This window comes from Protopterus annectens, chromosome 5.part1, assembly GCF_019279795.1.
Source record: "Protopterus annectens isolate FY-2018-M chromosome 5.part1, PAN1.0, whole genome shotgun sequence".
In the NCBI taxonomy this organism is placed as follows: domain Eukaryota; kingdom Metazoa; phylum Chordata; order Ceratodontiformes; family Protopteridae; genus Protopterus; species Protopterus annectens.
In genome coordinates, this window is record NC_056736.1 from 708301572 (window position 1) to 708326104 (window position 24533).

The 24533-nt window shown below is 38.5% G+C and overlaps 1 protein-coding gene across 1 annotated transcript in view; it reads left to right on the top strand.

Annotated features, from left to right (window-relative positions):
• FREM2 (FRAS1 related extracellular matrix 2) overlaps window positions 1-24533 on the top strand; it is a 1424491-nt gene that overhangs the window by 1022598 nt on the left and 377360 nt on the right. The window lies entirely within an intron of this gene.

Below are 24533 nucleotides of genomic sequence, written 5' to 3' on the forward strand. Positions count from 1 at the left end.
TCTATGTTTGGGTAGTTGAAGTCGCCCAATATAATGGTGTTCGGAGAGACCTTCATATTTTCCAGTGTTCTCAGAAAGGCCGAGTGGGGTTCCTGGGTTTGGGAGGGTGGTCTGTAGCAGGCTATAAACTGGAAGGCAGTTTTACCCACTGTTAGTTGCACATGGATAGTCTCTGATGCTTCGTGCTTTGCCACCAACCTGGAGGTGTGGGTATCTTTGATGAATATCGATACTCCCTCCTTTTGTGGTTCGGTCCAATTTTTGGGGCGAAAAAGCATGGTATGAGGTGTAACGTGGTAGTGCTGGGCTGCTCTCGAGTCCTGAACCAGGTTTCTGTTACTGCACAGATATCGATGTTCTCCATGCTAAGGAGAGTTTTGAGTGCGTGCATCTTGAGGTTTAGACTTCTGGCGTTGAGTAGCATTACTCTTAGTTTCTTATCCCTTGTGATACCTATGGAGGTGGGTTTGTCTTTTGAGCCTTGCCTAAAAAAGGCACTATGGGGGTAGCAAGAGCCTTTGCCAATATCCGAAAGCCCAGGGGTGACAGGTGCAAGCCATCCCTAGCGAAGCATCGTGGCTTGTCGAGCATGTCATCCCAGGCTGACAGGCATTGGATCCCCTTTGAATGACACCAATACTTAAGCTAATTGTTGAAATTGATAATCTTGTCTTCATACTGTGGCATCATTCTTGGTGAGGGTAAGATGCTACTCAAGGTCAGGGTCATACCGGCCTGGGCTACATGCCCAGAGAGCTCCTCTATGTCTCTTTTCATGTAGTCCAGGTAGGTACGTCTCAGGTCATTCACACCAGCATGGACAATGACTGAGTCATATTTGTACTTGCCTTGGAGTGACCTGAGTGCTTGTGTTATGTGGCGGATCCTAGCACCCGATAGGCAGCTCACCATGACCTTCTCCTTGTTCAGCCTGGTGAGTGGGACGTCAGTGTGCCTGATGATAGAGTCACCTATTACAAGTGTATCAGGTGTGTTGTTTAGCCTTAAGGGCTGTGACTGTTCGCACACTGGCTTTGTGAGCTATGTGTTGCATGTGTTTTGTTTTGGGGTAGCGGTTGCTTGGGTGTCTGCTTTGGAGGTCTCTGCTGCTTAGGCAGATTTTTATTTAGAGCCTCCAAGTATGTTTTTGTGTGTTTATGTGTTTGGTTTGCTGTCGTGGTAGGTCTATGTGAGACTGGAATTGTAGTGAGTGTGGTTTCCTTCTCCTCCTGACTGGTTACGCCAGTACTGAGTTGAGAGAGCTTAGCCTCCAGTTTGGCTATATGGTTGCATCTCTCACATGTGTTGGAATTTGTTGGGAGGAGGAGAGGGCTGTCTGTGTACATTAGGCAGTTGTAACATTGCCTCAAGATTCCCAGGTTCACCAGCTGGACCGGAGAGGAGATTGACAACTGACCTTTGGACATGCTAGAATAGTATTGGGAATTCCTTTATAATTGAAAAAAGGGCCAATGGGGAACAAGTTACTCAAGGGGAGTTTGTGAGGGTGTAGTGCTTTTAATTTTTTTAGTGCTGACTTATATAATTGCTTTAGTGAGCAAGTGCTAGGCTTTAGCATAGGAATAGGGTGTTTATTATGAGAACTAGATCAGTTCCAAGGCTCAAACCCAAATAAGCGGCGCTGCTCGATGAAGCGCTATGCACAAAATCACGCAGCCGCTACAGCTGGTTTTATACAGGCGGACTTGAAAGAGCTAGAAATTGGCCCAAAACAGCCAACAGACTACCAGATTCCTGTGCTGGGAACACTCCTCCAGGGACAGATAGCCTGCTCCAAGCTCCCCACTGCCACTGGTGAACAAAGAAGCCTCCCTCTATCCAAGAAAGGAAATGGCAACACAGGAACTTTCCAAAAGTCCAGAATACAGCAAAGCCTGTATTTGGACTACTCTAGGTCAGGAAAGATGGGAAACAAGGATAACTTTTTTTTTCTTTTTTGCAAGAAACAGCAGGAAATTGCAATAAATATGTAACACAGGCTAGCGCACTTGAGTGTGTAGCCTCAACAAGTAAATGCAACAAACAGGACAAACTTTAAAAGTGCAGGTGCAAAAACAACTTTAGACAGTTTAAAACAGTTCAAGAAGCAGAAATATTTGCAGTTTAGCTAGATCGGACAGTCGCCCAGGTAGTAGCAGGAAAAAACCCTTATCAGGTTAGCAGTCGCTCTTTTAGCCTCTCTGCTGCTAGCACCACTCTGTAGGACCACGAGGAGCTTGGCTGAGTAGTAACAAGCGCAAAAACCTTGCCAAAGCGGGTTTTATACAGGGGGATTTGAAAGAGCTAGAAATTGGCCCAAAATGGCCAGTAGACTACCAGATTCTTGTGCTGGGAACACTCCTCCAGGGATAGATAGGCTGCTCTATGCTCCCCACTGCCACTGGTGAACAAAGAAGCCTCCCTTAATCCAAGAAAGGAAATGGCAACACAGGAACTTTCCAAAAGTCCAGAATACAGCAAAGCCTGTATTTGGACTACTCTAGGTTTGGAAAAACGGGAAACAAGGATAATAATTTTTTTTTTTTGTTTTTCTTTTTTTCAACAAATAGCAGGAAAATGCAGTAAATATGTGACACAGGTAGCGTACTTGAGTGTGTAGCCTCAACAGGTAAATGCAACAAACAGGACAAACTTTAAATTACAAGCGCAAAAGCGCGCTAAAGCTGGCTTTAAAGCAGGGGGTTAGAAAGAGATAGGAAATGGCCCAAAACAGCCAATAAGCTACAAGTTACTGGGCTGGAACCACTCCTCAAGGGACAGATAGGCTGCTCAGAGCTCCCCACACTCACTGGTGAACAAAGAAGCTTCCCCCTATCCAAATAAGGATATGGGCAACACAGGAACTATGACACACCCCAGAGATCAGCAATACCTGAAGACTGGACTATTCTAGTTCAGTAAAGGTGGGAAACAAGGATATATTTTTTTTTTTTACAAAGTAGCAGAAATTAGGTATAGAAACACAGTAAATGCTTTAATTCGGCTAGTGCACATGTGGCCATAAACAAGCAGGGGGCACCCAGTATTACTGCCTGTAACAAGCAGGGGGTGCCCAGTATTACTGCCTCTGCACATTAGCACTGATGGCTTGGGGGACAGCCATCCAGCACATTTTTTCTTTTAGTTGTGCACATACCCTCAGAAAGGAACACTGTAGCAGATTTTTTTGAGCAGATCCATTAATGAATTGATGGTAAACAGAGAAAACTGTCTGGTCCTTGTCCATTGGTGGGGTACTCCACCGATACATGTTTTTGCTTTCATAAACAACTTTTAGCTCAGAATACTTTTTTAAGACTACCATGCCATCAGGCTTGGAGTATAGACCATGTCTTTTCCTTAGAGACTGATTTTTTTTTTTTTTTTTGACGCTTACTCTTTGCTTCTTCAGGTTACCAAAGTCTTTCTGAAAGTCAAGAAGGACAACCAAAAATCTTGTTGATGAGTCCCTTTTGACCCAGGCAGCATTGGTTCCCCCCCCCTTTTCTTTCCCTTGGCCAGGGGCAATCATCACAATTTATGTGTCAGGATGGACTTATTCCCACAGAAACTGACTTTCTGAGTGACAGAATTTTAATTCCTTTTTGGCACCAGTTTTCTGAGGACATGTTTAAGGTTTTACAAGAATCTCGAAAATCAACCACAAGGAAATCTTATGTTATCAAATAGAAAAGATTCACTTTTTGGTGCCAAAGAAAGAAAGAAAGAATCAGGATCCTTATAAACAGGGTATTCCAAATATTCTTACTTACTTGTGTGAGTTGCTCATTGCAGGGTTGGCATTGCCTTCTGTTAAATCACAACTCTCAGACATATCTGTCTGCTTACCTCTACATCCACCACATTCATCTTGATTTGATCTCAAGGACAAATATCCATCCTTGTTGGGACTTGAACCATGTTGTACAAAAGCTTGCCTTATCTCCTTCTGATCCTGCTGTGCCTGCATCTTTAAAATTTTGTACTTCAAAAGCAGTGTTGCTGGTAGTCTTGACTTCTGCTCAATGGGTATCAGAGTTGTGAGTGTGATGCCTCCCCCCTTTCTCATTTTCTATAGGGAAAGGGTTACTCCCCAAACTAATCCTTCTTTTATGCCTAAGATGGTTAATGAGTTTTCTTTAAATCAGACCATTAAGATGCCTATCTTTTTTCTTCTCTTCAGAATGAAGGGGAGAGGATTCTGCATTCCCTGGATATGCATAGATGCTTCATATTTTACTTAAATAAGAATAACTCTAAGAAACAAAGAGACAGTGAGACCAGTTATGTTTATCTTTCCAGAACAAGAACTTGGGATCTCCTATTTCCAGACAAACTTTTTTTAACTGATGATCCACATCTCTTTTTGTTAGCCCTACCATGGTGAGCAACTTCTAGCTATAGTTAAAGTGCTTCCCTTAGAGCTGCAACTTTTTCTGGAACTTTCTTCAAGGGTCTGTATTTGAAATATATTTTTGAAGCAGCTACTTGATTTCCTTTTCATGCTTTTAAAAAACATTATAAGATTTATGTTTTCGCTAGGACTAGAGCAGGACTTGCAAGGTCAATCAGTATGTCTGAATAATGTAAGAAAATCACTTTGCTTTATGTGGAGGGGAAGGTTATTCCAAAAATGTGATATTCTCTGTGATACCTATTTATCCTTCTGATACGTAGTATTTGTGTTGAAGAAGAGATTTAGAACTCTTGAATTGGTGTTTATGCTTGTATTGGACTTGCAAAAGTGCAGTAGGACTGTCTGGATAAGATCTGCTGAAGCTCTGTATAAAAGGCAGAGCTTGCCCCTCAGCCTCAGTAGCCTGCATGCCAGTAAGAGGGACAAAGCTTTGAGATGGTCTTCATAGTTTTTGTGATTTAGTCCCTTGATTTTCACAGAAGAAAATGTTGTTGGCATTCCAGTTATGTCAAATGTTAGGACAAGTATATCCCAAAAGGGGGCATTATACACAAAGATTTGCCTGATTAATGCAGAATACAATGGACCGATACCATCCCTGGACCTGAACATTTGGTGAGTGATGGCCTGTTTTCTTTCATTCATTCATTCATTCATTTTTTATATCAATATTAGTCTTTCTTTCTTTCTTTCCTTTCTTTTTCTTGCTTTTGTTTTGGGAAGATAGTATTGCCCAATGTTTTTTTCTGCTTTTCAGAAAATTTTGGCAGCACTAAATAACTGGTTTGCATCCTTCTGCAGTATTCCACATTGGCTTTTTTAGTGGTAACACTGGTCTCTTGCTTGAAATTTTGGTATTCACTGTATTTTACACAATTTGTATTTTTCCCATTATTTCCTAGAGTTGTATCTTTGTTTTGTTAGTTATTGGATATGTTGTGTTAGCCATGGTTGTTTTCTTTGCCTTCTGAATTTTGTAAGAGGACACAATTTGCCCTGTATAGGAGTAAATAAATTCTGTAATGTGGATAGGGCTGTAGTGGATTCTGTACATTGTCAAAAGGGAATGCACTCTATGGTTCAAAGCTCTGTAGGTAATGTTTCTGAGTATGATTAACAACGCGTCTGGTAAAAATTAGTTGGGTTGTTGAGTTTCAGTTTTAAAGGACAGTAGAGAGCATGGTGCAGTGGTCACTCAAGGGGTTAGGCAAAATATGCAGTTATAGAACTCTGCCAGTATATTAGTTAGAAGAATGCCAAGCGGGGTGTTATAAAACTTAAACACATTGGGTGGGGTATCTTTGGTGACAAGTTGAATGAGGGTGATGATGCTTATGAGCCTTTGCAACTTAGTGTTGGGAGGGAGCATCAGGCAAGGTTAACATCAACTATTAATTTGTCATATGTAGAATGCAATTTTGTATTATTTAGAGGAGCTTCTACCAAGCAAATGTTCAACAGTCGTGGGATGTATGTGACAGTGATGAGTATTTTGACTGCAGCTGCACACACACGTTTAATTTCCACTGTTTACAGTCAGTAGTGGATTTGCTTTTAGGAGTGCATGTATAAAGATATTGGCGTGTTTTTTTACAAGTAACAGTGTTCTCACCCCACTGTGCTGTGTTCCTTGCCTACTGTCACAGTATAGAGTGTAGGCAGATGTAAGGACTGACCAAGAAGTAATTACAGGGGTATGACATCAGAGAAGCTGCAGGTGTGCAATAGTATTGTGAATGTGCACTTACAAAACAAATGAACATTTATCCATCTATAGGAACTGTGAGTCACATGCAGTCTCGCAGTAAGAAGATCGAAAACTGTGTTAGCATTCTCTGTTATCCGTCTTTTTTAACCTGCTCCGGTTAACTTTTACAGAGAAAGAGAATGGAAAGGCAATTTACAAAGGAACAATGGGTGGACATCTGTATGACCCCCATCTATATGGGAATCTGCATGGATTCTGCTTGCAAATTTTGCATAAGTGTTTGTATGCACCCCAAACAGACATCGAAAGATTTTTTTCCCTAGGTAGATAGCAAATCCTGGAGTTGTGGCAGGTTAGATAAAGAAAATTGGGAACATATTTTTGGTGAATGTAACGAGTTGGCAGATTTTATGAGCTCCCTAAATAGTACTTTGTCAAAAACATTGGGTGAGCAAATGCTTGTAAGTTAAGGAAATTATTCTTTTGAAGTGAGCTTTATCCTCTGATTTACTTAGGCATGCTAAGTTTAACATAATTGGCTACCAAAAAAATGCAATCACTAGAAAACAGAAATTAAAATCTAAAGTTTAAACCAACTATAACTGAAGTATTAAATATTGTAAACGAGATAAAAGAACTGGAGATGGGATCTTTAGAAAAGAGAAGGAGCAAATTGCACAGAAATAAATGGAATTTGTGGGAACAATACATGCAAAATAATGTTCAGGAGGAGGAGTAATATTTAGGGTAAGGCAGGAATTGAGCAATGTTTGTAATTTTGAATTGAATAATAGTTGTTAAAATAAACTGTATATGTGTTATGCATGAAAGTAATGAGAATGTTATTGTGGTTTGTTTTCTATTTATGTATTTGTGTCTGTGTTCACTGTTGTCGACAATGAAGGAAGTGAGCACTTTGTGGAATGTAGTGACTCCTGTAGAAAGCATAGCTCAGATAAGGTTAATGAGAGAGAGAGCAAACTGGTCTTAGTAACGGTCATGTAGCAACCCTGCAGTAGCTGAGTGGGTAGTAGCAGCCAGAAATGGAATTTATCTGCTGTTTTCTTAATATCCCTGGCTGTAGCTAATCTGTCATCTAATTAGTTAAAATAATAGTACTAGAGAGTTGTAAAGGCTAGTAGAAAGGAAAATGGACTGCACCAGTAAAATATGGTTTTTATTGGATGGGATGGTCTGATCAAGCAGAATGCACAGCAATTTGCTTAAAGCAAAATGACAGAAGTTTTAGGTTAATTTCTCTTCACAAGCATGTACCTGTTCATACAAAAATCTTTGTACTAATCAACACTAGATGTGGTTTATATTGTCCCTATCTGTCTATACAGCCATCAATGCTAGCTATATTTTATATTGTTCCCAACCCTCTGTGTTCCTCATCTGATCCTCAGAAATCAGAACTTTCTTTAGCTAAAGCCCCACATTGTCCTAGTGTGCCCTCACTGCTCTGGTCCAGACTTTCTTGACTGTGTCCCTTTGTTATTGGATCCTACTTCTATGTATCCCTTTGTTATTGGGTCCTACGTCTATGTATCCCTTTGTTATTGGGTCCTACGTCTATGTATCCCTTTGTTATTGGGTCCTACTTCTATGTGTCCCTTTGTTATTGGGTCCTACTTCTATGTATCCCTTTGTTACTGGGTCCTACTTCTATTTATCCCTTTGTTACTGGCTCCTACCTCTGCAACAGATAGGAGATGGTGATACTGTTACGGTCAGAGTGGGTGCATAGTTCCTAGGTGGTGTTGTCAATGGGTAATGCAGCCATTATTGTCATATAGATTGACAGATTCTTATTCAGTGGTTGGGCATACAGTGGTGTCATTCATATTAGGTGGGCTATCGACCTAGGTGTACAGAACACATCACCTTTCCACTGTCCTTCTTGGTATTGGAGCCTCAGCACCGAGCCAAAGGCAAGCAATAGCCTGACGGAAAATATGGAATGTATGCTCCCTCTCACTCTGCTTCACACATTGTGTGCTGTTTTGTCTCTTGAGTGCAACACAGTGCCCGTGACTGCGACTCTCTAATAAGGGCCACTTCCTGCCACTGAGGAATGTGAACCAGAAGCCTCCCCTCTTTTCACCCCACTGGGGCATTCCATCACCCATACAACTCTTTGAACCTGGCTTACTTGCTGCATGTGAACCTTCCTATAATGCCTTAAACCAAATCCACTAAACTGCATTACATAAGTTTTGTTTTAATTAGGGAAACTCAAAATTCTAAGATGAGAAATGATTTTAGGAAAAAAATAAGGATCCAGTGAGGTAAGGCTGTAGTAATAGTTTAAATGTATTTAAGATGTTCAATTGAATGTTTAGATGTGAGAGATAAAGCATGTAAAATGAAACTTTAGGACTCCAGTGGCTAAAGTCATGTCTCATCACTAGTTCATACTAGAGAGATTAGTAGTCAAGAATGCAAGAGAATTGGATAAAAGAACAATATGATTTGTGTAGCATTTGCAAGGTGTTGGGCTAAGGGGTCTTCAAGAGATATGCCTTGTTAACGTCTTCTCTCTCTCTCTCTCTCTCTCTATATATATATATATATATATATATATATATATATATATATATTATTTATTTATTTATTTTATTTTACATTTGTTGACCGGGCTAGTCCAGCTGGATTCATGTCCATTTTCAGTGGAGGCCCGAGGAGAAAAGCTCCAAGGATACAAACAAGATAATAAACATAAAGAATGAACAATAAACACATTTTACAAAGGCAATAAGCAAGAATGCAGTGATTTTAGTACAGGTAATACAAATCTAAAAAGAAGACAAGTAAAACACCTAAGTAAAAGGAAGGCATTAGCTGCTTTCAGTACAAAATTAGGTGTTATGAAGTTCAATGTATAATACATACTTGTTAAACCAAAAAATATATATATGGTATTTTTTTTTTTTTTTTTTTAAGAGAACACTAGTAACTATAGAGGTATTAAGTTATTTGTAGTCAGATAGAATATTGTAGTGATGAATAAAGAATTATGATAGGGGATAGATGGAAGTAGTTAGTCAGGATTAGTACAAGAGCAAAGCCAGAATTTTGTTCAGATGTATTAGGAGTTGTTTCTTGAAGAGTGGAAGAGTGGCTAGAGAGGATATGTGTGAGGGAAGATTAGTTTTATATATATATATATATATATATATATATATATATATATATATGGGTCTACTGGTTGTGGTCAAATTACATTTGGTCGAAAATTATCTCAGGCAGCCCACTTCACCGAAAATGCATTTCACTGAAAATCCATTTGGTCAAATTCCATTTGGTCAAAAATGGAGTATAGCCTCTGCCCCACTGCAGTGCGACACTGGAGTGAGAATATAAAGTAAGGGGGGGGGTGTGAGGGGCAGTGTATGAACTATTATATACATGTCTAGCCATTAAAAATACATTGAAACATATAACATCAGTAAAAACTAGTTGCAAAATGTGGGGGTCTACACCCCCCCACACACGCCAATGTGGGGGGCTGTGCCCCCCCCACCCCTAACTTTATATTCTCAGTCCAGGGTCACACTGCAGTGGGGCAGGGGCTATATTCCATTTTCGACAAAATGGAATTCGACCAAATGAGCTTTCAATCAAATGAGCTTTCAGTGAAGTGGGCTGCCTGAAATCATTTTCGACCAAATGTAATTCGACCTAAAGCAGTAGACGCAAATATGTGTATGTGTATATATATATATATATATATATATATATATATATACATATATACACATATATATATATATATATATATATATATATATATATATATATATACATATATATATATATATATATATATATATATATATATATATATACATATATATATATATATATATATATATATATATATCTTTACCTTCACTGCCCCTAATCATCTGGAATTAGTTCATCTTTAGCATGGAAACGGTATTCTCTCTGCATTATTTTCAAACATCAGTAAGGGTGGTAGGTATAATTTTCTGAAGTTTGCTGGAAGCTCTCAGGAAACAGTAAAACATACTGTAATACTTTGAACTTGACAAACCACTTGCTTTTTCCTCCACTGGGACAGTGATATGCTTTTGTACCATGTTTCTCAGGTGTTTTTTAGGACAGTTTTACAGACTAATTCCAGTTGTTTTATGAAACAGTATTTTATATTAAAAAAAAAAATCCACAAGTGAACCAAGGAATGTATAGAACTCGATTTTTATTAAACACTTTTGTCTCAACTTCATCAAAGACTTCTTCAGAAATTGGTCTGCCTGTTAATTTTTTGGCTTTCCTACAATTTCAGTTATCTGCTTAGTTATAAGCTACCATTTTTGGCCTTACTAGTATTTGCTTGTATCTCAGAGGCATTCATTTTGCCTCTGTGGTACAAAGATATAAAACCCTGCCTACTGTGAACCAGTCTGTTCAGGAGCAGTTGGCATTCTGGGTGTGGTAGGATCAGAATGAAGGCAAAAAGGAAAGTTTCAGCATGTAAAACCGAGCCAAGTAAAAAAAATAACTATAACGTAAGAAAACTGACTCAAGTAACCACAGAGAATGACTTTATTTGTCTAAAACAAAGAGCTTCAAAGCTTTGCAAACACTTTATCACGTTGTAATAAAACAGACAAAAATATCTAACCATTTATATAGCTTTCACTCACCAATTAAATGATTTTTTGTAGTAACATCAGACCAAGGAGGGTTGGATAAGGGGCTGATACTAGCTCATCCATCTTGGGGGAAGGGACATAGTCTGATGTACTGTGTGGCTGACACCCAGGTGAGGGGGGCGTTGCAGAGTACAGCAGTGTTGGCACTTAAAAGGGACATGTTTGCATAGTATTGATAATTCATCCATGCAGATAACTTAGATTGGGTCACTGCGCAGAATTGTTGGACTTCCACTCATATCTGGATGCCAGTCCTGGAAGCTGACAGAGAGGACTAAGGCTATGAGCTGTTGATGAGTTACTTCATGTGGCTCAGGCCATGACTGCCACTGTCCAATAATGGCACTTTTGAAGCACCAACCCTCCCTGACACTGGGGAATGTGAACCAGCAGCTTGCCCTCGTTTCTTCCCATGGGGCATTCCATCACCCAGACAACTGTTCATATACCTACTGTGTGGCCTTGCCCAAGTCATGTAACCAGACAGTGCTTTGGGGCAATTGGGGATTTGGGCTAGGCTCCTCAATGGTCTCCTGGACTATGTGCCTGGTAACTACCTGTAAATCTATGATACTAGCAAGATTACTAACACCCAGAAAAAAAAAATCATCCACTTCGGGCTGCCTGGATATCATTTCCTCATTCAGCCTCACTGGCAGCAAAAGCCTGAAGTCGTACAGTCACTGGAAGGCTAAGGTGTAGTACTTGGAGTAACAGAAGCAAACTGGCGAGAGGCTGATGGCTGTCAGGTATTGAGGGAAACAGCACCTATGAAAATGCATTCAGTCTGACTTTGTCTTATTTGTCTTACTTCCATGACCCCCAAACCTTGGCCTCTGTCAGTGGGAGTATGGAGGTTCAGCGCCACAGTTCGCTTTATCTAAATACTTTTGAACACAAGCTTGCTTTCAATCTTTTTTTTTTTTTTTTTGATATTTTGATAACTAAGTTATCAAACTAAATACTTGGTGCTCTTCTCCAGGGAACACTGGAAACACAAGTAAGTTATGTAATTTATTTAGGGTTAGACAATATGCAAGTGTGACCTGATGGGATTTAGTCTCAGTTCTGTAGTTTCAACCTTGCAAATTCAGACTCATGAAAGCCATCCACTGCAAACACAGATTATTTTCTGGCTTTTCTTGTGGCGGAAATCCTGATGGCATCCTTCTGTTAACTTATGTTTGGATGAAAGTCGTCTAATTACTTTGGACAATTTAAGTAGCCTTCATACACTCTAATGTCTCAATGCAGAATGACCTCCAATGCCTGCCCATTTGCAAAACATCAAGGAATCTGTCTTTGGTAAGATACCCAAGTTTTCTTTTACTAGCCCAGGCTCCAGGGGTCCTGCCTAGGTAGAAAAGTGTAACTGGCCACTGGTCATCTTGCCTTTCTTTTGGAAAAATTGATGACTAACTGTTTCATAATATACAAAATTATTTCAAAGGATACTAGAGGGTCACTGCATGCTGGATGCAAAGAAATACCATGCAGGCCTAGCAGGGAGAAATTTAGTGCATAGAAACTTATATATATAAGAGAACTTCAAAAGATCAGCTATGGTAGTCATAAAGTTATAGATATTACAGCTTCATAGTTAGGGCCTCAAAAGTTCTAGTTAGGATACTATTGCCTATGCACAATAACATATACACCTGAGAAATTTACAGTCAGGGCCCCAAAAGTGAAAATTATGGTGTTCAGAAATGTATAAGAAAAGTGCTTCACAGTGTGAATTTATGTAGATTGTAAAAAGAAACATACCTGGCTGCGTTATGAATGATGTACCTCTTCCTTTTCTGAATCTCTCCCCTATATGGTAATGAATGGAAGGGGGGACAATAATGACCAGGGGCAAATATGCAGAAGCTAAAAGTAATTGGAAAAATGTGACAGGAAGGAAAAACCAGTCCAGTTGTTTTTGATTGACCAATCCTGTCCTCTGTCACTCCCCACCTTAATACACATACAAATACACCCCGGGGATCACTTCTGTGTCTCTGCTCGACAGTGGCACAGGAAAATAACTTTCTTGGGTGGCGTAAGCCAGGGAATCTTGTTGGCTAGGCTTATGTAGGTCCTCGGGCCGATAGCCTAGTACCTACCTCTGAACCTATGAACATGCAGATAGCAAATTATTCCTGGCTGCAATTTGACCAATGGCCAGCTGTGCTTTGAAAAGCACCACAGAAAACAGTTACATAACCACACCCATCCCTTCTTCAATGGCTCTAGGTGGCTGTGGATACCATGAGGTGCATTTTGCAGAAGCTGTAAAAAGTATAAATAACTTTGTGAAGACATTGCCATCCAAATGTTCTACATCTTGTTGGCCTGGTAGCATATCTGTGAAGAAGGCATAGTGTATGGTAATTAGTTCTATCTGATGCCATGTTTAAATTTCTTTTCCACTTCTTCCATATCTCTTTACATGCCTAGCTATAGACCTCATTCATCATTACCCTAAAGACCTTGTTTTCAGTTTAACAGGTCTACTAGTCTCTGATCTAGCTTTTGTTATAAACAAGATCAGAAATTGTATTTAAATGACATTTCCCTAATCATAGACTTAAATGGACACCATAATACTATCTGGGGCATGAAGGATGGGATTGCATTATTAAACTTCAAAAGTAATATGAAAAGTATTATTCTATAAAGCTAAGTATAGCACCTTTATGAAATAGTTCCTTTGAAGACAAAATGCCATAAAATTCAATGAACAACGAATATGAGCACAGAAAACAGGCAGAATACGCTTTATTAAAATAAATAGTGAGTGCTTTCATCTTGTACAATTCCAAAACTTCATCAAACAGTGCCATTACTTCCTGACTCATTTAAATAACATCAGCAAGCACATGATCAATGACATCATCTTCATAAATATTCATAAATATTCATAAATTACATCATAAATGACCCACCCCCCTCTAAAGTGCTTACAGAATGTAATAACATGATTTTAAAACATATTACAATTTATTGTACAACCTTTAAAATTTTAACAACTTATCTAAAACCATTATAAAACATATAAAGCTATAAATAAAATTCAGACTTGTTCTTATAAAAGTTTTAAATGCACAAATCTTGCATAATAAAAAACATGAGTCTCGAATACAGGCATATCCAAGCACTACTTATGCATCTCGATATATCAATGTAAAACCAACAAACCCAATTTATGCTTATTTCTTTTATTATGTACTAACAAAACACATATACCAAATAGAAAAACATATTTTTTGTTAAAATTCATTGGCTAAATAAATAATTTTGTAGAAAATGTCCTACTGGAGGCATATAAAACAGTCTGTAAATATTCAAATAATATTCCTATAGTACATTATACTATAGGTTCATAGGTATGCACTAGGCTATCTGCCCAAGGGCATCTGTAAGCCTAGCCAGAGTGTGTTGGCTTTCACCACCCCCTTAGATTAGTTCCCTCTGCCTCTGACCAGTAGAGCCATTAGTTCCCTGCACCACTGTCCAACAGAGCCACTGCAGTGATCCCCGGGGTAAATTTTCTGTTTCTCATCCACCCGTCAAGGTTTCTCTTGAAGAGTGCTAGTGAGGGGCTCTGCCTGATGAATATTGCAATCTTGTTCCAAAGCATGGGGAGTCACTGGGTCAGGAATTACATTACATTTTTAAAGCATTTAATTTAAGAAGACAATTTACTGAGCTGTAGTCATTTAAACCTGACCAAGAATAAGCATTCAATAATATTTGCCATATTAATTCTCTTTTTTCTAAATGTAACATCCGTGGGCCACCTCTTGGGCTTAAAGCAACCTGCTCAATTATTAAATACTTAAAATTGTGGCCCTCATAGGGCATGGCATGCTTGGCCAGTGCACTAGTGATTTTGTGCTTCCTGATAGTATATTCATGTTTACAAATTCTGTCCCTAACAGACCTTTCAGTTTTACCAACATAATATGCCATGCATAACTGGCATAAAGCAAGGTATACTACCCCTTTTGAATTACAATTATTATATGTACCTTTCAGATTATTTTTGATACCCCTAATATCAAACGTCTGACAAACTAAATACATGCCCTCCATTTTCTTATTCCCGTTACTTTGCTATGTGCATGCTGTTCTTTATGTTGTAAACATTTTTTTTAATTACTAGCGCTCTTTGTTACTATTTTTGGTTTTTACTGCAGTATTTGCCTGAGGGTAACATCCTCCTCAATATTCCTCCAATTTGTATATATGATGCTTCTAATAAGTGCATACATGGTGGCACTAAAAGTAGTAATAAAACTAGAAATAAAATCGGCCTGTTCATCATTATATAAAGAGGCAGTTTCAATAGTAGTTACAGCTTTTCTTCCCAATATGGGGGTACAATATCCATAATTTCTCTTTCTAGTTACTTCATCTATAAGATCATCTATGAGGCTACATGGATACTCTCAAACGGTAAACATGGCCTGAAACTTATTACATTCACTCAAAGTCATCGTCCAACGTGACCATTCTAGCAGCACGCACTAGTTGCCCTTTAACAGCTGATCTTTTTTGATAATAAGGGTGAGAGCTTTGAAAATACAAAAAAAAAATTAGAACAGGTGCTTTTTCTATGAATGGTAGCCAGAAATCTATCTTGCAAAACATCCTTTCTTAAACTAACATCCAAGTAGCTAATACTGTGCATTTGTACATCATATGTAAACTTTAAAAAGGTTGTGGCTGTGTCAATATATGCAATAAAGTCATAAAGCATGTTCAATTTTCCTGTCCATAAGATAAAAATATCATCCAATTAGTGCACATAAACCCTAAAATACTGTTTAAAAACATCATTATTCGTGATGCACTTTCTTTCCCATTGTGCCATTGCCAAATTTGCAAACACTGTGCTGCACGGTGACCCCATGGCTACCCCTACGTTTTGCAGGAAATATCTTCCATCAAAAAAACATGTAATTATTATACAGCACTATTTCAAATAGGTCTACATACAAATTGAAATAATCTTGTAGCACACCTTTAGTGACTAAAAATTCACTAATCATGGCTATCCCTTCCTACGTAACATCAATAGTAAGAAAGTATGGTTGCTCATCATATTCAACCATATTCATTAATTCTAAAAAATGCCAGGAGTCCTGACAAATCTGAATTTCTTGCTGCATATACACACCTCTAACTTATCTAGATTTTTGGTGCATGTGAAAGTAATGGAATTACAGCCATCAACAGTAGGCCTCATAGGTGGATTTGTTATGTCCTTATGAATTTTAGGGGCATTAAAAATTGTTTTATTTTTATTTATTTTATTTTATTTTACATTTTTTTATCAGGAAAGTCCGACTGGACAAATAGTCCTTTTTCAGCGGAGGACCAGGTAAAAATGCTCCACAAATAATATCAATTACAACAATACAGTGAATTACATATGAATGAGACACAATTAGCAAAGCAAACAATTTAGTAATGATGTACAAACAGTTGTACAAGAGATAATAAAAGAAAATGAATACAAATTAGAAATAGAAATTATCTTAAGTAAGATATACAATCAGGCTTAGTGTTAAACATGGCTGAATGAGTACGTGAGTAGAGTAATAGAAGTTATATCCACAAGACTAAACTACCCTGGAGTGTTGGCCAGATGATGTTTTAAGGATGTTTTGAAGTCTAATATTGAGGTTTTACTAGTGATGTTAGAGGCCAGAAAGTTCCATTTTCTGGCTACATAGGTAGAGCATAGGTCTTCACCTGCAGCGTCATTGGCCTTAGAGACTTCTAATAGCTGTTTGTTACTTGATTGTAGTACTCTCTTCCCTTCGTATATCTGTAGTACATGTCTTAGGGCAGGTTTTTTTTCTGGGTGATGGAGGATCTTATGGGATAATGTTAGCTGGTTATATAGGAGTAGATGGCGTAATTCTAGCCCTTGCAATTGTTTCAGAGCTGTACAATGGTGGGTCATATAAGGAGAGTTGGTGGCAAATCTAGCAAGTTTGTTGTAACATGTTTCTAGTTTTGAGATATCTAATTTTCTTAGGTTAGTGAGAATTGGGGAGGCATATGTGAGTGTGGAGAGAAGGTGTGTATGGGCTATAGTTTCCTTGGTTATTTTAGTTAGGAAAGATTTGTTCCTATATAGAACCCCTAGTTTTTTGTGGACTTTTGTTATGGTATGGGCAATGTGGACGCCAAATCTCAAGTTACAGTCAATCTCAATGCCTAGTAGCTTAGTGTGGGTAGTTGGCGAAATAATGGTGTTATTTTTGGATACTATGTTGAATGATTGAGATGGTGGTGTGAATTTAGTGGGGTTGAAAAGAAGGAGTTTAGTTTTATTGGGGTTTAGAATTAGCTGACTGACAGATAACCATGATTCTATAGATAGAAAGGATGCCTGAGTGAGTGTGTGAAGTTTCTGGATGGTTTGGGCTGTACAGATCAGTGTGGAATTGTCTGCATATTGTATGACTGTAGCATGAGGTATAGAGGTGTGAAGGTTACTGGTAAAAATAGAGAAAGGTAGCGGCCCAAGGATAGAGCCTTGAGGAATACCTAATGATACTGGAAGTAGTGGTGAAATGTCAGAGTGTCACTGTACTGCCTGTTGTCTCCCAGTTATATAACTTTGAAGCCAAGTAAGATGCAGAGAGATTGAGTGTAGAAAGGACATTGATAAACTTACCACTGTATCAGATGCCTCGGCGAGATCTAGAAAGAGAGCTGATACAACTTTATTATTGTTTCTGTATTTGTTAACTGTTTCTGTGAATGACAAGAGGGCAGTAGTGGTGCTATGTGAGGGGTGAAACCCATGTTGAGTGTTAGTAAGAAGTTTATGGGTGTTAAGGTGATCCGTGATTTGTTTATGGATGCACCTTTCTAAAATTTTGGATATTGGAGAGAGGATTGCAGTGGGGTGATAATTTGATATTTCTTTTGATGTCCCCCCTTTCTGGAGAGGGATTATGTAAGAAATTCTCCAGATATCTGGGACTTGAAATTCAGCTATGGATCGGTTTATAAGAATTGTTACAGGATAGGCTATAGCCTCTGTAGCTATTTTCAGAAATTCAGCTGGCAGCTTATCTGCTACCAGAGTAGTAGGTCTTACTTTTTAAATAGCATTTTTATTAGTAGCATAGGTACAGGTTGAAAACAGAAACAACTGTTGTTATTGTTTGCCTTCCATGTTATAGGTAGGGTGGAGGAGGGATGGGTGTTGGTTAAGGCAGGGGTGGAAGAAGGTTGGGTGTTGGTTAAGGACAGAATTGATTCTGTGACATACTTATTAAATTGAGTGGCTATGTTTTCATTACTGTTTGTTGTGTTTGGTGGAGGTGTACTAGTTTTACCAGGTGAAAGTACATTGTTGATGGCATACCAGAAAGTTTGGGGGGTGTTTAGGTATTTGTTCTGTAAGTTATGATAGTAGTTTATTTTATCTAGTTTGATCTGTTTTTTTTGGCTTTGTTTCTAAGTTCTAAGTATGTTATTTTGAGAGCCAGAGAGCCTGTTTTATGCCAATTAGTCTAGGTTTTATCTCACAGTTTCATTAAGGACCTGTTTTTTTTGGCAAGCCAGGGTGCATATTTAGATTTGACTCGTATTGTTGTGCCAGGAGCATAGGAGTTAAGGATATTTAAGAATACAGAGTTGAAGTATTGTACAGCATTGTTAAGATGGAGGCTTTTAAGTGGTTCCCATATACAAGTTTTTAAAGTAGAAATAAATAGGTTAGAATTGAAGCTTGCTTTGTTTCTTATCAGGTGGTAGATAGTTGATTTGGTTTGATAGGTTTGACATTTTAGTAAATAGATTGGATGATGGTCACTCAGGATGCCTGGTAGACAACCAGATTGATATGAGGAAGTTGCTTTATTTGTGAGAATCCAGTCTAGAATAGATTCCCGCTTGTAAAATTTATCAGTTCTAGTTGGTGAGTGGATAACCTGAGTAACTCCCTGCAGGCTTATGTGGTTAGTGGGATTAATTGAGGAACATGTTATCCAGTCTATGTTAAAGTCTCTCACGATGAGTGTTTCATGTGAGTAGGAAACGGAGGCCCAATTGATCATATTCTCTAGTATAGGAATATTGTTCCCTGGTGGGATGTAGCAACCTATGATATTGATGAATTTCCTGGAATTGATTTTTAGTCTGGTGAGTATTATTTTGGCTTTGTCAAGAGAGGGGATAGGAAGCTCAAGCTTTTCTATGTTGAGCTCATTTTTAAACAATAAGGCAACACCACCACTTTTTCTATTTTTTTTTTCTCTTTACATAAAATATTGTATCCTGGTGGACGGATTTCATTATTTGTGATTTTGGGCTTTAGCCAGGTTTCAGTTAAGAGAGTAATGTCTGGGGTATAATGGGAAAGAGTGGCATGGAGATTGTTGACATTGTTTCTAATGCTTCTTTTGTTGATGTTTAGAAATAGTACATCAGTATGTTTTCTAGTGGCTAGTGGGGTATGTTGGTACTGGTGGTAGAGGCAGGAATATAGGATGAGGACCAGGGTTGGGATGAATATCTTTACTGAGGGGTAACTTAGCTAGTATGTTGGAGATAAGTTGTTTGAGTGTGATCAAGTATTTGTTATATGTCATGGAGGGTTTAGAATGGTAGTGTTTTGGATTGATGTAGGAAGGAATGAAATGAGGTATTGATGGACTGTAGATAGGTGGGTAAAGAAGTGAGTTAAAAGATGGGTGTTTAGCGACAATGGAGGAAGAAGTGATGTGGTGGGGTGTTGAGTTTGATAAGTATGTGTGATAAGAGGTAGTGTGTGCAAGAAATGAGAGAATGGCAAGGATAGTAATGCCTTGTAATGCCATGATGCATAAGGTACTCTTATAGAGGTAGGTGAAGGAGAGTTATGAGGTTGGGACTTGTTTTACTTACTGGTGGAGTTGGAAGGATGTGTGGTAAGTGGGAACAGGAGCTATAAATGGTGTCAGGGGGAGAAGTGAGATATGAAGTTGTGTGTCAAGGAAATAGTGGTGGGAGGTGAGGTTGTATTTGTGTGAATGGAATGGAGGAGTGAGGAAGCTGTTTGTGAATTATAGGAGGAGGGGTGGGAGGTTTTTGAATACGAGGGTGGGGTGGAGGTGGTGATAACAGTTGAGAGATAAAGTTACTGAAATGATGAAGTGTAGTTTGATTTGCTGTTGACAGAAATGGGTGTGGTCTAAGACTGTAAGTGTAGTTGAAGTGGGGGTGGGTGGAAATGGGGGTAGGGTACTTGAGCAGAGTGAGCCCAAGCATAGCAAGGGTAAATGGAGCAGGTTGCAACCACAAGGCCGAAGAGTCAGCACCTGCAGAGACAGTCATCTGGGAATACCATCCAGACAGATAAAGTTTTTAGGATCTGAAGGCTTGGACAGTGCAGACTCATATTACTCGCTACTGAGTTGGATTCTGCTGAGGTGGTTCACAGAGGATAAACCTTTTTGGAGAGAAGTGCTCCCAATGGGGGTGTAAGTTAGGAGTTCATCAGTAGCAGGTCGATAAAACTTTTAGGATCTGAAGGCTTGGGCAGTGCAGGATCATATTACTCGCTACTGAGTTGGGTTCCACTGAGTTGGTTCACAGAGGATAAGCCTTCTTGAGAGAAGTGTTCCCAATGGGGATCTAAGTTAGGAGTCCATCAGTAGCAGACAGATAAAACCTTTAGGATCTGAAGGCTTGGGCAGTGCAGGCTTGTATTACTCGCTACTGAGTTCGGTTCTGCTGAGGTGGGTCACAGAGGAAAAAACTTCTTGGAGAGAAGTGTTCCTGACGGGGTGTAAGTTAGGAGTCCACCGGTAGCAAACATATAAACTGAAGTGTGCACTAAGGGGAGAGAGATGCTGTGAGTGGGAATCATACAGGAGTGAAGAAGTGATTAGCTGGATAGTAGGAGAATTTATTACTAAATAATTATAAATATCCAAAGTAATTCTATTCTCTTAAAACATGCCATGAAGTAATAAGCCAACCTTCCGATAAGCAATGTTTACCTGATTAATGGAGACTTCCTTGAAAGTATCCATCTCCAAAATCTCATTCATCCTGGTATTATAATCATACACTTCTGTTACCACCAATCCACCCCCTTTATCTGGTTTCATAAACCTGATATTCTGTTGCTTCAAAAATGCTAAAACAGCCCTTTCAGCACTAGTTAAATTATCCTTTAAAGGCTTCTTGTTATGGGCTGATAGCCTATACCTGAAGTCAATCTCACAAAACTTCTCAAATAGCAACAGTGTGGGGAGTAGTGGTGGATTAAATGTGCTTGATATATGTCAATTATCACAATCAACCACCATATTATTCATAAAAATCTGCTTAAAATTTAACTTTCATAAAAACGATTTCATATCAACAATGGTGGTTGCAATGTTGATTCTTTCCACAGGTACAAAATTAAGTCCTTTGGCCAAAAAGTCTGCTATTTCAACATCAATAAGAGTCTGTGAAAAATTATAAACATTAAAATCACCACTACTATTGGTAACTATAACTGGCTGTAAATTGTCAGGCTGCTGCTGTTTTACCTGACTCATGGGCATATTGTCTAGTGTCTATATCATGTTATCAAAATTTTACTACATCGAATCAATAAAGGTCGAACTTTATTGATCGAAGTAGTAAAATTTCGAATAACATAAAAAAATAAATAAATCACTACAAAAAAACTAACTCCGAGACCGCACTACATTGAGGTAAATGGAAATCTCCCCCTTATGGAGATTTCCATTCACCTGCGCGATGTTCTGGACTTTCGACATTGTCATGCCGAGAATATCATATTCAATATTGTCAGCTTACGACAACGTGAACTAGACCCATTGTCTATGTTATAATAACTCAATTGTTCCTCTATCAGTAATTGTCCCTCCCCCGATGCTCTCTGTTTTTTGGGAACCCCCTTCTTTGATTCTGTTTAGATGGTGCATAAAAATCCTGTCGGTTACTATTATCTGCACCAGATGGCCCTTGATTATTTTGCTCTTGTCTAATACGTTCTGACCTTTGCAGCTCAGGAAACTGCTGATGGTCATGAATATTGAAGGAGCCAGTATCATCCTCATTGCTTTCAACATTAACTTCATCTGTACTGTACCCAACATTATTCTGTTCTGGGATATAATCAGCATCAGTTACTTCATCTGTACCGTACCCAACATAATTCTGTTCTGGGATATAATCAGCATCAGTTACTTCATCAATACCGTACCCAACATTATTCTGTTCTGGGATATTATCAGCATCAGTTACTTCATCTGTACCATACCCAACATAATTCTTTTCTGGGATATTATCAGCATCAGTTCTTGATAACTGCCTGCCTGTCCATTGCTGCCCCTTAGGTGGTTTAGGCTAGGCAGTATCTCTTTTATAATCCTTCCTGTCCCTACTAAGCTTTCTTATTTTGTTATCTTTCATGCCAAGAAGATTGTGCTCAGTGCTGGAATGTATCTGTTGATGCTCATAGTGATATCTCTCATAAGCCTCATGCTGTTTAATAGAGGCTTCAAGTATAGCTAGTTCAACAGCCAGTGATTCAATTTCTTTATTATTGTATTTAAAGAGCACCTCAAGAAATTCACAACCATGTTAATTAAAAAGATTAATGAACTTCAAATGCAAGGGGGAATTCTCCACCAGACCAATGGGGTACCACTTTTCTATTTGGTATATGTGTTTTATTAGTACATAATAAAGAAATAAGCATAGATTGGGTTTGTTGGTTTTATATTGATATATTGAGCTGGATAAGTAGTGCTTGGATATGCCTCTATTAAAGACTCAAGTTTTTTATTATGCAAGATTTATGCATTAAAAACTTATATAAGCACAAGTCTGAATCTTATTTATAGCTTTCTATGTTTTATAAAGGTTTTAGATAAGTTGTCACACTTTTAAAGGTTGTGTAATAAATGGTAATGTGTTTTAAAATTATGTTATTACATTCTGTAAGCACTTTAGAGGGTGTGATTCATTTATGGTGTAATTTATGAATATTTATGAATATGTATGAATATTTATGAGGCTGATGTCATTCATCATGTGCTTGATGATGTTATTTAAATGAGTCCGGAAGTAATAGCACTGTCTGATAAAGTTTTGAAATTGTACAAGACGAAACCACTCACTATTTCGTTAATAAAACATATTTTGCCTATTTTCTCTGCATATTCGTTGTTCATTGAATTTTGCTGCGTTCATGTGTTTCCTGTTGTTGGTTTGAAGAGAACATGTCACCTAAAACAGCAAGGAAATGTTTAAATGCACTGAACAGATGTATGCATGTTTTCATGTTTGTAACACATAATCCGGTAATACAGGGGATGATGATGATGGTTTATACTTGTACTAGAAAACTGGCAGACAGAGTTAATATTGGTGTTTTCTGTTTTCAGTCACACTGTCTCTGTATAATAAGAAATTAGCTAACAGCAGATGTATCAGTGAGGTAATATTTTATAATGTTTTGTAATTTTCATCTGTTTATTGCTGAGAGTATCCTTTCATTATTGAACAGGTAGATACAGATCAATATATAAAGCAATATGAGTAAGAGATGTCCAACACAATGGATTTATTTTTATTACTTAAAAGACTTTCGGCTTTTCCCAGTTAGGGGTCGCCACAGCGGAACTCCGGTCCGCTCATGATTGGCAGTGGATTTTTACAGTGCCGAGTTGCCAGCCCGATGCCCAACCTTCAACGAAGGCACACCCATTCACACATGTCTTTCGAAGGCCACTCGGCCATGGGGAGGACATGCAGACTCCACACAGAAGGTGCTCCAGCCGTGAATTGAATGGGAGAACCTCTTGCTATAAGGCGACAATGCTAACCGCTGCACCACCTGTAAAACACTGTATGAGATGAGATTCATATGATTAATTTGGTCAAGATGTGCTCAACAGAAGGAGATAGAAAGGTCAGCCATGTAAAGAAATATAACTTACCCCTGAAATTTGTTAACCTTCGATGAATAACATTGTCGAAATCCCCATGGTCAAGACGTCTTGATCAACAATGCAGTTCATTAACCATTTGTAATGAGATTGCAGTACAGTAGGGACTGGAGAATGTACCCTTTTCCCCATAGTAGTGCGATCTCAAAGTTGGTATATATAATTTGCAGTGGGTGTAAGGGGAGTAGGGCCTTTCCCCTTTGCAGAAACATTGTTTATGTGTTGTTTTAGTTGAATGACAAACTGCATTGTTGATCCTGTGGTCTTGACTGTGTGAGTTTCAACAATGCTGTTCATCGATCAATTAAAATAAATCAGTAATAACTGGGGGTGCAGGGGGCTCAGAAGCTTGTCTGGAGGAATGAGGGATCTTTGCCGTCCACAAATGCATTTTTAACAGTTACCCTTGCAGTGTGAACTTATGTCATAAAAAGGGACTTAAATGAGTTTATCTTTGAGCTTCTGTGCTCTATCTACAAGATAGTGATTGACAATAAGAGTATTAACACACCTGAATCCCCTAATATGTATTTTCTTTTAATACATTGTAAAACCAGAAAAGATCTACCAGGTACAACTGATTGTATTCATGGTTATCCATGAGTACTGGATGAACGAGGGTCTGGTTAGTATTCATGGATATCTATGAGTACTGAATGGACAAGGGTCTGGTTAGCATTCATGGATATCTATGAGTACTGGATGGATAAGGGTCTGGTTAGTGATTTGTTTATAGCTCCATTTCCTGCACTTGT